Raw genomic sequence first — 19,441 nt, forward strand, 5'->3', positions numbered from 1 at the left:
GCGCCAGGAGAGCAACGAAAGATTGCACCTCGAAGGTTGGGCGTATGCCAGCTGTCCCTGTTAACGGGAGTTTCGTAAATGAAAATAAGGCCTGGTTTGGTTTTGCTTCTTCGTGCTTTTTTGTCTACGCTATTATCTTCCATTCCTACTTGCTACCTGCTTCAAGTCGTGAAATTTTACGCGAGTAGATTTTTTTAACGCAGGCATGTAATCATCTTGCCAAGCTTGCTGGACAATTAAGCGCCAGTTTCATGATTTGGGATCAACAACTTTTTTTTTTCAAGCCACTCGTAGTTTGCTTTCAGCGTCATTTAACCCCACCTATGAGCTTGATCCGAAAAAACGAAAAGATTTCGAAGAACGTAATACCATTCTTTTCAGTTTCTTGCGGTGGCATTCTTTCCCCACTTCAGCATTTTTGTTTGTAGCAATTCCTTCGCCCCTTCTTTTTCTACTCCCTTAAAAAGCGTACCTATCCGCTCTCCACGCCTCGCTTTTGCCACTCTATAAATCTCCTGAAAATTGCTGCTACTTTCAAAGGACGCTTGTTTCGTGCCGGGGCCGTTTATTACTCGCCAAATCAGGAAGGATTCCGAGGGCAAACAAGAAGAAAGACGCTACGGCCGCAAGCACGGTGTTCTTGAAGGCGCATTCTCGGAAACTCTTTCGATCCTCCTCTTATAGCTTTTTATCTTTGCAAGCCAAGCGGTTCAAGTAATGCACGTTGCTCGCTTGTTCGAAAAGTGTACGCATCCCTTGTCTCCTACTTTAGAGTTTTGTTTCTGCTATACTTTCCATCTAAATTGAACTTGCTTCTTTGTTTTCTTCTTTTTCTTTACTAGTTTTCTTTTGTTTAAACGCATCTTGATATCTAACACGTGTCTCATCGTTTAGAACTACGAGAGCGCATCGACCTCGCCAATCTTAGAGCGAAAGAAGAGTACACTCTAGCTTGCTCGATATTGCTCGCATTCCCTTCATTCCTGTTCTCACTCCTGGAAGGCCTGCTTTCTTTCAACTCGAAATATTTGTGTAGTTGGTCATTTTTGTTTTACTTTACTTTCCTATGTCGTGTCTTTTAGCAAAGAGATCAATTCTGTTTAAACACGTGCAGCCGAGCCAGTTTTTAGTCTTGTGCGCCTAACACAGAAGCTGCAAACAAGTTTCTTTTTTTCATTTCTACGAGATGTGTCCAAAGCGGTCCTTTCACGTTAAGACTCTCGCTCGAACTACACATTCCACAGTAAACTATAACACAAAAGAAAGCAAGAGAAATGAACTATCATCTTTATTCGCAATATCCCCATGGGAAGCGCAGGCACGTCTAAGCACGTCTAAGATAGAATCACTTTGTAAGTCAGCTTGTGTTCCTCATCGGTGTTTTACGAACGAAAAAATTAAGGCATCTTCGCGCTAGTGGTGCCAAGCCTGAAGGAAGTGCGGAGCTGGGCGGCCTTCTATGTTTCTCTTCAGTTTTCTCTTTCTTTGTTTTTGTCTCTTTTCGGCCTTTTCTTCACTGTGTATTTCTATTTATTTATTTCCCTCTCTCTCTCTCTCTCTCTCTCTCCCTCTCTCTCTCTACCTCTTTCATCATCTTTCTTGCTCTTTCTATCTTACTTCCTATTTCTTCACATCCTTTCTTTCTCTTTATTCCTCGCTTGCTTCCTCTTTCTTTCTATCTGTTTCTCTTTCTCTATTTCTTTCTCTCTATTTATTTATTCTTTATCTTTCTCTCTTTCTTGCTTTTTCTGCCCTTCTTTCTACCTATGTCTGCATTTCTCATTATTTCTATGCTGTGGTTTACTCTCTTCCCTTTTCTTGATTTATTGATACTGCAGGCGAATATGCTGGCCCATGCAGGAGGCGCAATACAATGACAAAATAATGACGAGACAAGACAATGCAAGAAGAAAAAATAAAAATAAAATATAAACATTACAAGAAAATGATGCAACCTATTGCCATATTGCAGAAGACACGATGCTTGCTTAGCACAGTAGACGAAATGACACTTTGGTGAAGAACTCTGTGCAAATAACAGCAGGAAACTGAAACGTCACACACCAAATACAAGAAGAAATGAAAAGAACGCACAGATGGAATCACACTTTCGTAGAAAATATAAAAACGCTCTCCAACAAACGCAGGGCACTGAGCACAGCAACGAATTCACATTCAAATGTGAACAAAAAATTTCAAGCACTGCTCAACTTTACGCTGGATTTTGGGGAAAATGGTTCTCCAACTCTTTTTCAATGTTCCTTGATTGTATGACATGAAGTGGGAGGGAATTCCATTCGGTTCTGCTGCGCGGAAAGAAACTGCTCATGTGAGATTTAGGCTTGGCAAATATTAGCGTAAGGGCAAAGTTGTGTCTATGTCTAGTTGTTGTTTTTAGAGGTGTTACATAATGGGGCAATTGAAGCCCAGTTTCCCCTTTTATAATGCTGTGTAAGAACTGCAGATGACTGAGTTTACGCCGATGTTCCAGTGAACTTCTATTATTGGTTAGCATTAGTAATGACGAGGAATGTTCTCTTTTATATTTTCCAAAGATAAATCTAACGGCCTTCCTTTGCACACGCTCCAAATTCATAATGTTCTTCTTGGTGTGGGGATTCCATATAACTGCCGCCTATTCAAGTTTTGAAAGCACGAATGTGTTATATGCTAAGATTTTGGTATTTACCGGTGCTTTTGCAAGTTTCCTTTTCGCAAACCAGAATTTACGCAAGGCTGCAGAACATGTAAGGGATATATGGTCTGAACAAGTAAATCTGTTATTAAAAGTGGCACCTAAGTATTTGTACTTGTCAACATCTGTTATTATGGCGTCGTTTAGAACGTAAAGAAGTGTACTAGTTTCCTTTTTTCGTGTTACTCGCAGCATGACTGTTTTTTGCACGTTTATTCCATGCCCCAAAGCTTACACCAATCTGAAATTGCTGTTACTGAATTCTGCAAGCACTGGTGATCGTTTTGCAAGGATACGTTTTTAAAAGTGACACAGTCATCCGCAAATAAATTTGCATGCACGTCACGAGGGATTTCTTTCTATTAGATCATTTATATAGATCAAGAATAAGAATGGTCCCAATACGCTGCCTTGCGGCGCGCCCGACGTTACGTGGCGCTCACCGGACAAACATTTGCTAATTTCTACAAACTCCTGCCTTTTGCGAAGATATGCCTGGGTCCATGATATAATGTTTGAAGGGAGACCAATGCACTCGAGCTTGTAGATTAATTTTCCTGGGGCACCTTATCTAACGCTTTACTAAAATCGAAAAAGAGCATGTCAACTTGTCTGGACGAGTCAAGTACCTCGGATATTTCATGAACAACTGACTCAAGCTGAGTTGTAGTCGATAAGCCCTTTCGGAATCCATGTTGTAACGGGGATAGGACATTGTGATCACTCATGTACTGACAAATAAAACCTTGTACAATGTGTTCTAATAATTTACTGCACAGTTCTTGTAATAGAAACGGGACGATAATTTGACACTGTAAGGTGATCCCCCTTTTTATAAATTGGGACAACTCTGGCCTTACGCCAGTCAGATGGAATATTCTCTAATTGTAAAGACAATTTGAAAAATTCTGTTAAGACACATATCTGTTCCGCATACCGCCGTAAAAAACATTCGGAATCCTATTAGGACATGCAGATTTGCGTACGTCGAGATGAACGAGCATTTCCAAAACACCTTCTCGTGAAATCGTAATGTAGTGAACGACAGACTTACTTGCATTGCATGGTTCATAACCATCTAAATCAGAGAACACACTTCAGAAGTAATCATTGAAATTTTCAGCAATTTGGTGGCCGTCTTCAGTAGTTTTACGATTAATGTTTATTTTATGTGTTGCCTTTTTTGCCTGGCCTACGTAACGCCAAAACTCCTGTGGGGAATTTGTAATAAAATCAGGAAGGCTATGATTGAAAAATCTTTCTCGTGCAGTTTTCACTTTTCTCAGCAATTCACCTTTTAATTCTACGACCATTGTACTCTTGGATTTATGTTTCTTTTTCATTCTCTTGAGCTTCCGCCTAGTTTGGATGACATATCCCTGGTTATCGAAGGGTTAGATAAACGTTTCTTGACACCCTTCAATGGAATGAATCTTTCAGTACAATGAGTAACAGTATCCCTAAACCTTTGCCAAGAAAGCTCAACATCATCGTCGACTATATTTAGGTGCGGGTCCAAGTAATCAATAATGGATTCGTCATCTTCTCTGGAATGATCTCTAACATCAGTTTTTTCACGGGGTAGCCGGACATTACTTACACCCATCGATGCCGAAAAAGAAATCATTTTATAATCTGAATGCCAGTTTCAATCTCAACAGTTCCTTCACTGAAAACGTCGCTAAGAAATAAGAGGTCAAGAATAATCCCTCGCCGGGTACATGCACTGACGACTTGCTGGAGATTCAACTTTAGCATGATATCAATGAGTAAGTCAGAGGAAAGGTTCTGTCCATATCTCCAATTATCCCAATCTATTTGTGGGAGATTAAAATCACCGGTAATTATTAGGTTTTTTTCCTTTAAACTTCAAGAGGTGATCATTAGGGGTGTGCGAATATTCGAAAGTTTCGAATATTCGTCGAATATTGCATTCGAAATATTCGTATTCGATTCGAAAATCGTGTATTCGAAAAGTTTTGAATATTCAATAACTTCGAATATTCGAAAAATTCGAGCATGCGATTCGATTATCATGCATAAAATAACTCGTCTTCCACATTTCTGCTGCGTTCGTATCGCTAAAAACGTTGCCGAGAGGAGCGATAAACGTCGTAAGTACACGGAGGCAAGGATATCTGCCGGCGACGAGCGCCCCAATACGTATGATTTATTGCTGGTGAATCTCCGACGTGCGGCGCTGTTGGCGATCATGTAACCGTACATTTTCAATATTATGCGGCCGTAACGTGCCGCACTTCCACTCGTTCACTATGCGGGACCACCTCTGAAGAAAGACAGTGACCCACGTGACTGGTGGCGAACTGTAGGCACCTTCAGGTACCCCAGTCTGGCAAAGCTTTGCCCCATGTAACTCCCTATACCAGCCACTTCTGTTCCAAGCGAGCGTGCCTTTTCTGTGGCAGGGGGGGGGGGGGGGCGTTGTCTCTGTTACAAGGCAGCGCCTGCTGCCTGACCATGTGGAGCAACTACTATTTCTTCGTGATAACGTGTACGCCATTACATTCATTCTGCCGTGATATTTGCTTGTGTTGTGATGTGCATTGTGCTAGCCTGGACATTGTGTTCTGGAGATAGCAGTGTATGTTGTGTTGCCAGTCAGCCTGTTAATGTTTTTTTTTCTTCAAATAGCTACATGTTAAATAAAAGATAGTTACTGTGAAGGCATTTTTCCTTTGTTATTCGATATTCGATTCGATATTCGAAGGTGGATATTCGTATTCGATTCGTATTCGAAAAAATTTGATATTCGCACACCCCTAGTGATCATATAGTTTCTGCATGTACTGTTCATCAGCATTTGGGGTCCGGTACAACATAATACGAATGACACACTGCGAACCGTGACACTCAAAAACAAACTTTCGTGGTTAACAATCTGATCTAGTTCCCTTACTTCAACACTATTCTTCGCAATAACTGCAACGCCACCACCTCGGGAGCTCCTATCTTTCCTAAACAGCTGGTGGTCTGGCGAAACGATTTCATCATCACATAACCCGTCATGCAACCAAGTTTCACATACAACGCACACATGCGCATCGTATACCAATAAAACCTTATGCAGTTTCTCTATTTTGTGGACAATACTTTGGGCATTTAGTGAAAGTAGTCGAAACTGCTGAAAATGTGACTGCTATTTCGGGGAATGCGTTCACATTCCGGGGCTGTCTTTTTTCTTTGGAATTTGTTTCCGCGTGTTTCGTACATCATGCCAAAGGTATACAGCATCGTCAACGCGAATCTTCTCATGAACGAGCTTGACTTTTTACCGCTCTCTCTTTCGTCTTGCGTACTGCTCCACAAAAGTTGGCGCCTGCGCAGTGTAGCTACGCAATAATCATTCTGCAACAATAAGCCTGTTCCCTTCAGTTTTCGCGCGTTCTTTAGGAGTGCTTCTTTTTCAGAATAATTCTGTAAGAATGTAATGACCGGCCTTCTTGAGGATCCTTTCCCAAGTCTGTGAATTCGCGCCACAGATCTACAACTGATTCCTAATTTATCTTGAAAGACATCACGAACAACCTTATCCTGTAGTTTCGCCTCGGTTTCATTCAGCTCTTCCGAAATTCCAAAAACTATCAAATTGGAACGGCGTCTGCTGTTTTCCAAATCAGTAAGTTTTTCTTGATGAGTTTTAAACAATTCCTGCACTGCATCCACAGCCGCATATACGTCTTCGTTTTCGCGACTTTTTGCCTTTCATTCAACCATGCTACATTGCAAGTTGTTTAGACGCTTTTCAAAACCGTGTATCGCTTTCTCTGTGGATTCAAGTCGTTTTTTCAAGGAAGCGAGATCTTCTCTAATTGCCTGTTGGCCACTCACTAACGATTCGAACATTTCCTGTACGGTAGGACCCGGATTCTTTTCAATATCACCACAAACTAAGAGATTGCATGAAAGGAAGCACTCCTAGGCAATACTTAAACACACATCTCGGCACGGCAGTACAATCAGGCATCTGTCATCACTGCTTATCGTGCTGCTGTAACTAACCTGTTCGAGAAGAACGAGATGCATGGTCAGCGATCTGCGCCCCGGCGGTTTCGCCGCGCCCACTGGCAAGTCCGTCCTGCGGTGCTGTCTTTATAGGAGTTGAATCTGTCGACTTCACAAACCCGTGACTTTTATTCCCTGCATCAAACTTTGCTGGAAGGAACCACGCAGCTTCTTCGTCGATGTCGCTTGTCTTCTCCTCCTCACCCTCACTTCCCTTTCCCACCTCCTTGCTATAGTATACACGGCTATGATATGCTTTGCTAGCGGGCCTGAATAGCCGAGTGGTTACGATGTTCGCCTTTGGATCGTGGGAACGCGGGTTTGAATTCCGCCTCGTCAAGAAATTTCTTTTGAGAGGAATTTCTCTGTTTCTTTATGTTTCTCTCTCTCTCCTCCTCTATTTCTCTCTCTCTCTCTCTCTCTATGTACTCGTTCTCTCGCCCATTAGGTCATTGTATCCCTCGCCGGAGAAATAGACGCACATGTTCTGGGAGCAAAGCAGATTAAGAAGACGACGACGATGACGAAGAGAGCGCTTGCCGGTTCCTGATGACGGTCATTTCTGTTTTCGCGTCACGGAAAAAAAGTCACAGTTTCGCCGCAAAGGCGAAGCAATGAATGCGATAGGCTGAGGAGCGAGGGGTCGCAGGTCGCAGCGAGGGGTCGCATACCGCCAGCGTTATTTGGTGTATATAAATAGCTCTCCGTTAGTAGTCTGCACGATCGGTGGCACGTGGACCAGTAGTTCAAAGCGGCAGGCTGAGGAGCGAGGCGTCGCAGGTTCGAATCCCGCTGGCGCACTTCGAAAATTGTTTTCTGGCTGATTTATTTTTCTCTGTTGTTTTTATTTATATATACACACATATACATATCCAGCACATGACGGCAACGGCAACGGCAAAAACCAGGCGAGAGTGTCCATATAATTGCTATCGCAATAAAACGGCCAGCATAAACAGCTCAGCTGATAAAAACAATGAAACAGTTCTTTCTGTAATTGTCCCACGTTTTTCTGAAAGAAAGTAGGGCAGTGAACCAAGTTTTCTTAATGCTGTGGTGCGCGAAAAACGAAAACACGAAGGAAGGCAAACGAAACACGGCGCAGACTCTCAACTAAAAATTTATTGAAACGCCAAACATATATATATGCGGTTAGATGACCCCGTCTTAAAGACACGTGTTCACACAGCGATTGTCTCAATGACGCGTTTCCAGAAAATTTATCTAACCGCATATATATGTGTTTGGTGTTTCAATAAATTTTCATTTGATAGTTCGCGCCGTGCTTCGTTTGCCTTCCTTCGTGTTTTCGTTCTTTCGCGCACCACAGCATTAAGTTGAGTTACCAACTCGCCCAGCAGGCCGTACTTCCGAATTGAACCAAGGGCTTGCTTCTTGGACACAACCAATGAAACCCACAATCAATGAAGCCAAGGAATGTACAAGGGAAATTATTTGTAGTCGGTATCTGCGGTGCAGTAGTTATAGCATGAATGAAATTTAATTAAAGTGGGCGAAATAGCAACAGTGCACAAATAGGGACCGAAACTACAGCCTTCGGATAGCGCGTCCGGTGATCTACCAATGCTCTAAACATTGTTGTGAGAAGCTGAATTTATTGCAATATGCGTATAAAAGGGTTACCACATCTAAATGCATAGTGTACGATACGAGCTAGTTTTCGTTCTAAAAAGAAATCGAAATCGATGAATAGGCAAAATCAGACGCAGTGCTAGTGCAAAATTCACCTTCCTTTTTTATGCAATAGGCTTCATACAGTTAACTTGTTTCCTGGGTCTGTAGACTCGAGCGATTCGATTTATTTAAGTAAAGAGAAACCGCAACGTCGTTCGACCGGTCTTCAGCGCGGTTGGAGTCCTCAGTGCAGGAGCCCAAGAGCCGCGGCCGCCCTTAACGACTGGATTGAGCTGGTATAGGGCGTTTACGCTAGACGGCAACCAAAGTGCCCAGAGACTTCTCGCAGAATAATAGCCGAGCGATTGCAGACGTTTAAATGTGAAAGTCACACAAAGGCTCGGCGCCCACCAAATACTAAATTGACCCAGCGTGCTCTGCGCCAGTGTTTCGCCGAAAGTGAAACTCTACAAATAAAACAATGAGTGCCTACGCTGGTTACATGCTCTCAATATAATTAAAAACTTCCGTGCCAACTGTTACGATACAAGGTACAGTACGGAGAGCAAGGAACATTCTCAAATCTGAGCCATTCTAGAAGTTCCGTAAATCCATTTTTTTTACCCTGCATTGGCCCACGTGTGGCGGACATGGACGTGTGGCGTGTGGCGGACACGTCGCGCAGTCTTTCTCAAGGTGCAGAGTTTCAAAGCTGTACATATGAACACACCTTTCTTTTCTCATATTATGGCAACGTATGCGTGACCCCAACCCCAAAGAGTGGAAAAATGGAAAAGGCGAGAGGATTTGCATATTGTCGCTACTGTGCGAATGAGAAATGCGGGAGGGTGAGGGCTGTGATGAATGACGCGTCATATACACTCGGCATGTTTCACCTTCAATGAATATTCATTAAGGCCTCGCTATTGAAGAAGTTTTGAGCAAGGGCTTAAGACTCGTCGGCATTTTGCTTGGTTTTCATTGTTATCTCGCAGCCTGGCTGTGCCTTAAATACCGTTAGCAAAAGAAGAAGCGTTCCGCTTCTTCGACTTACGATTAGAGTTGTGCGAATAGTGAATTTTAGAACCGAATCGAATACGAATCAATGAGTGATGGCACCGAATCGAACATAAATACGAATCGAATATAAAGCAATAATTTTCAAAACAGCCCTAGACTTCCGTAACTTTTTATTTGATACAAATATTCACAATCTCTAACGAAAGAACATTGCAATTGCTTTCAACCCACAAAAGCTACTGCAATTATGTAAACTGAGGTAAGCTCGTACGTATCAGAGTCTAGAGCATTCGGGATATTTTGTAACTATACAATGACAAACAGCAGTAACTACAGTACTCAATGTGGCACTTTCCCTCCAGCCTTTCAATAAAACTGAGACATATGAATTAAGCAATTTTGAACCAAACACCGCACACGCAGCTAAACATGTAATGAAATAGATAAACCAGTTATCGATTCACTGGCCTCAGTACCGATCGCGCCAACCAAATATCATTGTTGAATACTGCATCTGCAATAATAATTGACATCAACATAGCACTTGCGTCTGTTGTTAGTCATATAACCGCGTACAAAAATTACACTTTGGTATCCAAATTCAGCCGTAACTCTCGCCGTGCCATGACCACTCTCTAGGTGATTATCGTGGATTGGCGACTCGTTCGCTTCGGCGACAGGGCAGCTTGAAGCAAAAACGCCCTTATCCGGTGATCAGTATAGTGTCGGCAGTCCCTTAAAAGCTGGGCCTGCATGCATCTTCACAATGGAATCGATAACACAAGTAAAAATGACACCTCGCTGGCCCAACGCTTTGTTACTTCGGGGTTTTTCCGTCGATGCTGATTATTCGAAAAATACTCGAAAAATATTCGGTATTTCGAACGTACACTGTCAATTTTTATGAAAGGGAACACGCGAGCTCGTGGCCTGCGCGCTCCGGCGGCTGCTTGCAGCGCTTTCAAGCGGGGGCGAGAGCAACAATAGCCTCTTTTCGCGTCATCTATTGGCAAGCAAAACAACCAGTCATGTGTGATATGCAACCGGCTACCAGATTGCAAGCACCTCCCCCTTCAATGCGATTAAGCAAGAGACCGGGCCAGCGGCGCGTCGTCTGCTGCTTTCAAATTGTGCTTGGCACGCGAGCGCACTCGGAACGGAGAAACTCTGCTGCTTGCCTTATACGCGTCACCGCTTCGGCTGATTTAGAACGCTTTAAGCGACGGGTAGTTTCCCGTTTAAAAATCACTCATCGAATGCTGTTGAAAACATTCTTCTGGGTGGAATCCCACTTAGCCGAGGAAATGCAACGCCTGCCAATACAAAAGCACTAGTATGACCGCGCTGGATGCTTTAAAGTCATGCACAGCGACAGCCGTTGGGGTCGTGATGATAGCGCGAGATGGTGCTGAGTAGCAAACAGAAGGAGAAACAGTTTCTTGGTGGTTGTGAGGATTTTCATCGATATTTATTAGTAACATCAGTGAGATGAGTATGAAACGTGAAAAGAAATATTTTAAATGTGTTTATTGAAACTGAAAAAATACGTCAATTGTCGTTTTCGTTTAGATTCAACAGAAAAAAGTACCACATTGCGACATTTCTCAATACTTAGCGGCTTCACCATTTGCAGCCATGACAACTGCCACTTTAGTTTGTAGGGATTCATATAGAGCGGCCGTTAGGGACGTCTCCAGACTCCCGTCTTAACTTCTCCCACTCCTCCTTGATGACAGCCCAAGGGTTGTCCGCCGAGAGTCCGTGTAAAGGCCGGCCCGCCAGCGCGCTTTCCAAAAGTCACCGGAAAACCACCAACATAACGACAAACTACCTACCAAAGTTGAGCTCACTGCGCCGCTGTCGCTTAAAGCGCTTTAAATCAGCCGAAGCGGTAACGCGTGAAAGCCAAAAAGCAGAGCTTCCCCGTTTCGACTGCGCTCGCGTGCCAAGCACAATTCACAAGCAGCAGACGACACGCCGCCGGCCCAGCCTCTTGCTTAATCGCCTTGAAGTGGGAGGGGGTTGCAATCTTGCAGCCTGTTCCTTATCACACATGACTGGTTGTTTTGCTCGCCAATAGATGACGCGAAAAGAGGCTGTGGCTGCTCTCGCTCCCGCTTGAAGGCGCTGCGAGCAGTCGCCGGAGCGCACAGGCCACGAGCTCGCGTGTTCCCTTTCATAAAAATTGACAGTGTACACTATTCGATTCGAATACCGAATCGAATAGAACACTATTCTATTCATTATTCCAAATTTTCGAATATTCGCACACCCCTTCCTAAGATAGATAGATAGATAGATAGATAGATAGATAGATAGATAGATAGATAGATAGATAGATAGATAGATAGATAGATAGATAGATAGATAGATAGATAGATAGATAGATAGATAGATAGATAGATAGATAGATAGATAGATAGATAGATAGATAGATAGATAGATAGATAGATAGATAGATAGATAGATAGATAGATAGATAGATAGATAGATAGATAGATAGATAGATAGATGGTACATTATACTCAATTAGTCCAGCGCAATCTATCTACCTATAAAACTTTGCGTGTATTTGTATTTGAAAAAGACTACAAAGGTTGGCTCTAAGCTAGGAACTTATGTTTAATGTGCTTTATTATTTCCAAAGGAACGATTGCCTAACATTCATAACGAACTATTCGAAAGCTACACAGCAGTGGATTCCTCAAAGAGGCCAATAACTTATGTAAATATATGAAGTTATCCCTGATGACTGTCAATGTCGGGGAACTTCGGGATAGCTGTAATGTGAAAGAATAAACCTGTAGCGCCTCAGCATGTGGCGCCCGTCAACGAAGAAGTTCACTTTCGGCCGCTGGTGGGTGCGGCGCGATAAAAAAAAAAGAACAGTTCGAAAACTCAACGCTGTCATAGCTGGATCTTTCTCGTATTAGCTGCGACAATCCTGATATTTATGTACGACGTTTCACAGTGAAGAGGGTCATTAGGTAGCACATCTGTAATGGTACCTTAATTCGCCACGCATACAACCTCATTCCGTCAGTGTGATGTGGTACATCAGATATAGACACGAACGCCTGTGAGGAAGAGAGACTCTCATCCTCCTTTCAATCAGCCACCTCAAGAGGGCGGAACGAGAAGATAGCTACCTTTCCTTAGCTTTACCCGCAGCATTTGAATCAGCAAACGCCCGAAGCACTCGCGTGACAGTCATTTGCGCTATAGGCGATGCGCAAAGCGCCGACGACGCCATCTGCCGCCACGGCTCGGAAGCGTTGGTGGGTCCGGACTAGCAGTGTTCCCGTGGGTATGTATGCGACTGCACGGATGGAGGTGTTTTCATCGTGATTTAACGACTCTGTCGGGCTTCAGCGATGTCGAAAAATAACTGCTGCGTTGTCGGCTGCTCAAACACACACATAAAATCGCCAGGAATGCACTTCTACAGGTTTCCGGTGCTATTTCATGAGCGAGAGCGACGGCGGCGGTGGATTGCGGCTGTACGACGTAGAAAGTATAAGCAATCGCGCTTTGTTTACGGCAGTGTTAGAACGATTACGGTGTTTTTATTTCTCCATTTATGTCGCTATGTCTTCAGCGAACGCTACTACGTTTACACTCTGTCGCCTCGCCTGCATTGTAGAAGCTACAATGCACATGAGGTTGTTATTACTGATAAGACGCAATGCCTAGGCTCTCTTGAAAAATGAATGGCGCGAAGTGCAATGCTAGAAAATGTGGGGCAGGTGACGGCTCCTTTACAAAAGCGCCGTGGAATGACACGTGTGCTGCACGAAATCGGCTACATTCTACCTATTGATGGCACTGGAATGCGATCATCGGTGCAGAATGTTCGCTGTGCGCTTCTGGACCAATGATGACAAGTTTATCGTTTATTTTTTCACAAGTTTATCGTGCTGGTTTTTAAGTTTCACCAACGCTGACCCTTCGCGTGGCCGCACCTGTGAAATCTATACGCCGGTGCGACAGCGCTGCCTCAAAATCTACTATATAAACACATGGCACGTAAACGAAGCTACTGTGTCGAGTAGAAACGTTGGTTCACACGCCAACGTGTGCAGGCATTAGTGATCGGGACATTATAAAGAAAGCGGTGTACTTACGATGAGCTCCACTTCGTAGGCAAGCTTGTTGACGCTTGTCTGTGGCAAACACTTGGCGCGTATGGTGACATTGTCGTCCCAGCTGTGATATCGGACATATGTCCACTATTATAAAGTGCGGCTCCTTTGCACACACTATCACCGTAAAAGTAATTATCTGGGACGCGCACAAGCGGCAAATCGTACGCGCGCAAATGAGGCGTCTGCTACGCGACCCACCAGCGGTTCCAACGGCCGCCGCTACGCGGCTTTCAGTGGCGCCCCTATAGGCGCTGCGCATCGCGAATAGCAAGAAGAACTTATCCCTTCACTCACGTGAACTGCACAGTAACAACAAAATATACAAAAAGCTACAGCGTTCAATGGTTTGCGACGAACGCTCGCCGCAACATGTTGCCTGGGAATCCCGAATCCGTAGAGATTCATGCGTTTGTATCGGCAGAAATTCCTATCGCTACCAACCACCAACCACCTACAAAAAAAAAAGAAAACGGACGATTGAGCCAAGCTTACTTATTTGTCAGTATCCACCCTTTCCTACAGTCTCGATTCAAATTATGTAGACCAACTACACGCGTAGGCCTACACTTCAGCCTTCCCTCGTGAACAGCAAGTGCACTATGTTGTATCCTGTTCATCCTAAAACGGCAACGATTGTCCGTAGCATCGCTCTGGCTTCTTCAAGATCACCTTAAGCTAACGCTGTGTTTTCTCTGCATATTCCCACCCGAATGCAGCATTAGATTTCGGTCTCACAAATCTGGGACAAAAAAAAAGAGAAAAAGAAACAAGGACTGCGTGATAAGAGGCTCACAAAATGTAAGCCCGTCAAGCACGTGACCTGTGAGCAGTTTCACTCTACAAGAAGTAGCACGCGCTCAGCTTCTTACACCACAATATACATACCTTTCATATGCAAGAAAAATTTCCGTTGAAAGTCGACGCGTCTACGTGTGGTTCTTTTTTGTTTCGTCCCCGTCTGCAGATGTGGCGTTATTTTTTACTTCTTCCTACATCCTTGCAGAGTCGATTGTGCTTTTGTGTGCTCGAAACGCAAACACGCTTTCGCACACCCACATATCGTCGATATCACACCCCGTCCACACGCAGAACGCAGCACCCAGTGTACCAAACCAAAAAAATTGGTGGACGCTTAAGCTTCGCCTTTAAGAGTTGAACGCGATAGCGATCACCTGCCCCTAGTGCGCAATTCGAACACTACGAGTGTTTAACAGATTGCGCGCACTAAGGTGTGTGCCTTATGTAATGGGTAGCATGCTTTAAACCAGGGGCATTTATGCGCGAGAAACTTTTTCGAAGTTGCGATGCACCCACTACGTGGTCTTAAGGGAATACGCGCAGTAATGTGTGCGCCTTTTGTAATGGGTGGTTGTCTTTAAACCACCAAGTCGTCGTGATATTGACATGGTGTGACGCCCGATGGCGGTAATATTGGTGGTACGCTTGTACCACGCAATATTACTGCGATGTTACATCTCGTACTGTGACACCTGTATACATGACGCGTATTTTTGGGAAGTATGAAAGTTACTTTCAATGCAGCTCCAAGCAGAGGCGTGGCCGTGTGGTAGAGCACCTGCTTGCCGCGCAGACGGCCTGGGTTCGATTCGCACTTGGACCCAACATTTTTACTATTTATTTTATTTGCAGCTTTTTCGATTTTTCGGTCACGGACAAGATGATGATTTTTCGCTCACAACCAACGGCGCCGACGCCGACGGCGGAATTTCTGCGATACGAGCTCTTTAACGCTATCGCGTTAATAACGGACGACACTGACTAGTTTCGCGACACATGCGTTCGTAAACAAGAAGTTCTATGATTTACATCACTCGACTTCAGTGTGTTAGGTCCTTGGCCTGACGTCAGCAGCACAAGTGTGGTCATCGATGCAGTCGTAGCCTTCTTACAAGCCACTGGACTGGATGCACGTCTTTAGATTTGCCCCAGCGTCACGAACTATATTCTCATCTCCCTACCTTACCATCGTCATTCATCACTCTTTCGCTCCCCTGTCCCCCCTCCCCAGTGTAGAGTAGCAGGCCAGAGCAAACTATAGCTCAGGCCGACCTCTCTGCCTTTCTGTAAATAAATTCTCTCTCTCTTGAAAGTCTACTGCATTCTCAAAAGGCCGGAGTTTTATATACGATTCGCGATTTTGCAGCAAAATGAAGTCGAGTATAACATTCCCATTTTTGTATGCACCGAAAAAAAAACTAGCAAAACTTATAAACTGTATCGCCTTCGGCACTTTAACTCGACTGCTGCTCCGAATGCGCGTCACGTTCCCTTGACTCAGCTTCCTCGCTTCGCCAAACTAACGCGCGTGTTTGCGTACAACGGTGAAAAGCAGTATATTTGAAGGCATGCTTTGTCCGTGAGTTTGCCGCCTTTGAATAACGAAACTGTTCCTTAGACGGCGGGGTAGTTCTTACTTACACTCTTAGCCCTCTCATTCTGGTGAGGTATTCAAATAACTTGAACAGGTTGTGTCTTTTCGCTGCATGCTCGTCTTGGCGCCTTCCTCACTTAAACTTGCGTTTCCTCTTCTAACCTGCATAACAGAATGCCGCGTAAAACCAACGTGCAGATGAAGAAGTCAGTAAAATCCAAGGCACATCGAGCAGCTGCATAGTCGAAAAAGCCAACACCTCGTATGCTATCGTGCACATTTCTTTAAACCTTTTTGCTGTTTACGACTGAGTACTATTCTGCCATTTGGCAAAGCGTTGAACGAGTGTGGCTCTATTTCTATATCTTTTAGCTAAAAAGAGAGAGTGAGATAAAAGGGAGCAGGGCAGGGAGGTTAACCGTAATTACAAATGTTTGCTACCGTGTACTAAGGGGGAGAGAAATGTGAAATAAAGAGGGAAAGAAAAGCGGGGAGAATAATTATTTGCGGAGTAGTGGGATGTTATGCTATGAAGCATATGCTCCCGTTCCTCAATATTCGTTTCGGCTAAAAAGACTGCCAAAAAGTGCGACTCCAAGTTACGCATTTAGATTTCGCTGGTTCCTGGTAAACGTGGTGCTCATTGTGGAATGTCTGTCGAGTTGCCGTGCAATGGAAACAACTTCAAAGTACGATTTAAAAGGTTTGTTAAGGGCCACCCTATTTTTAGCGATTTTCATAATATCAGTAATGCGATCGACCAAAGCCAATTCGGTGCAGCTTCAAGAGCAGTTAAAACCTTACTTTGGAGCAACAAGTCAACCTTTTCGTGCAGGAGGGAGTCACTTATTTTCGGACGCCAATGTTTTAGTCTCTATGTTAGAGCTTTAGTACCATGCTGAATGAAATAGACATATGCCCACATACATGCATATTTGCTTACATCCCAGAAGATGAAATTTACTTGCCGATCTTCATTTCCTGCAGACAGCCTTAAGATTGCCCAGCTCCATGTCCTCAGGACACCTAGCATTTGCCGACAACAAAGTTGAAATTTATAATTCAGTGAGGCTCTGCCAGATGCTTATTTACAGTGCTGGAAGCGCAAGCAGCATAAATTTTGCACGCATTCTTTTTACAATCGAAAATAACTATTGTGATGACGTTTGTGTTTTCGATACAAGCTGGGTGTTCGAAATGTGTGGCGCTTTGTTGATAGAATCGTTAGTCTCCTAGATCCTGGGGCTTAATAAAATACAAGGTTTCATAATTAATTAGTCATTTGTATCCGAACAGTACTACGTGATTTACAAAATTTGCGCCTAAAGGAGGCTTCATATTTAATAGTTACAAATTCTTTAACATCAACTTTTGCTTCATCAGAGCACAGAACCTGGATACCGGGATATTGCCACACCATGCTTTTCTCGCAGAAAAAGAAGAAAAAAAAACTTGCAAGACGATTGAGCTTCGGCTTCAAGAGTAGTACGTGATAGCGTAATCCGGCCCCATGCTTATCGCCTCCTGAATTGCCAGCCTGGCTTCGGTTCTCGGTGCATGCCTCAACCGTGCCGCAAGAAAACGAACGTCTGTGCGCGTAACAATGGCCGTTTCAAGCTATCCTACAATGCCTACTGCAATTACAGTTGCGCAGTGCCCACTACGCCGTAATTCTTCCTTGTGCGAATCAGCAAAGCGCCCACTGCGCGCCCGTAAGAGAACACGCGAATCAACGCAGCTTCTCACTTTGTTTATGCTTTTGCTAATGATGATGATCAAATATGTCTGAGCGCGTCATAATGAGTGGACCTTTAAAACACCCACTCGTTGCGCAATTGACATGTTTTGACGCCTGGCGCGATTATACGCACTACTTCACGCGTTAAGGAGTCTCCTCCCAATAAATGAGATTCATATAGTGTTTTTTTTTTCGAAGAAGTTTCAATCACTGGCGTCGCCCCGTATTAGAAGACCTGCTCGCCACGCAGAAAGACTGGGTTCCGTTCGCACACAAACGGAATACTTTTTATTATTAATTTATTTGCTTCTACTCGAACTCACGCTCACGGAAATGGCCATTTTTCGCTCACAACCAACGACATCGACGCTTACACAGGAATTTCTGCAAAACGAACTCTTTAACGCTATCGCGTTAATAAATAAACAAACTACACAAAGATGGAGAAAACCAGTTACTGGGGAACCAAGGTACAGCTTTTGGCTTCGTCTCATCGTGATTTGTACAGCTGCATGTGCGTGGAGTATGTCGATGTGAAGCAGCATGAAAAGGTATAGATCATGCTTAGGAGGCAGCTACACAGAGTCGAAAATTGGGCTCCACACCGCGCTGTGAAGGCGTTCAGTCATCGAAGCGGCGGTAACACCTGATTCCACAGACGAATGCGACATAGCTTTGAACGATTGAGCAATGCTGTTCACGAAATGATTTCACAGCGAGACGATTAAATACACTGTATTATCCTGTTAACGCTGCCCTTGGAAATTACCAGCCATGCGAGGCCATGCAAGAGCGGTATCACTACACAAACTAAATCAGTTTTTGCGAGAGTGCTTCGGTTACAGACGAAAGGGTCGTGACCAACAAAACGCGAGTTTGGTATTAAATTTTCGCAATGTCTACATTTTCATGACGTGTACGATCCTCCATACAGGCTCTATACGTTTACCTAGAGAGAGCTTTTACTGCACTAAAACGAAATGCAAAGAAGAATTCATGGAAAGTGCTCTCGTTTTACAATTGTTTTTCATTGCGGGTACAAAACACCCGTATGATTCAGACACATTCAAAATCGGCAAGCTCGGGTGTGAAGCTCAGTGGTTAAGATACTCGCCTTCCGAGCGTAGGGCCTGGGTGCAAACCCAGCCCCGCCATGAGCATCATCATCATCGTTTACTATTGCCTGAAATGCCTCTGCTTGGGCTATTGCGTAACGGGAGGTGCATATTGATAAAATTGGTCAACACTAGCGTAAATAGGAAAACTTGAGCAATAAACAGATGAACCCAAAAGAAACTGGCCGCCATCCCACCCTGAGAACGTGAATGTGCAGCGAAGCTGTATCAAACACCACACACGCTGATGGCAGGGGTGGGGGGGGGGGGGGGGAGGGTGGTATATTTCACTATTACTTTAGAGTAATGGTAGTGATACTCGCTTTGTGGTCGCTGTCGTAGACCGTAATTGGTTCCGTTGCAGATCAGTTTGCAAAACATCCGATTATACACTTTTTAACAATTTACGTAGTAAGTATCAGTGTTTTTCTGCTTATTACAGAAGCCCGCGAAATACAAAAAAATGCCATGTGACATGCCCGCTTGCGTGCCTATGCGTGCAAGCGGGCAAGTCGTGTCGCATCGTCGTAGAGTGGTTCGGCATATATTTAAACTTTGGTTAGAGATAAATGCGTCACCCTGTATAATGAATTTGAATTTGTATGGAAATTTTAGCCACTTCTTTATGCTATACCCGGATGGCCGTGGTAGTGCATGTACGTGAATAGACGGAATGAA

The sequence above is a fragment of the Rhipicephalus sanguineus genome, chromosome 10 (assembly GCF_013339695.2).
Source record: "Rhipicephalus sanguineus isolate Rsan-2018 chromosome 10, BIME_Rsan_1.4, whole genome shotgun sequence".
In the NCBI taxonomy this organism is placed as follows: domain Eukaryota; kingdom Metazoa; phylum Arthropoda; class Arachnida; order Ixodida; family Ixodidae; genus Rhipicephalus; species Rhipicephalus sanguineus.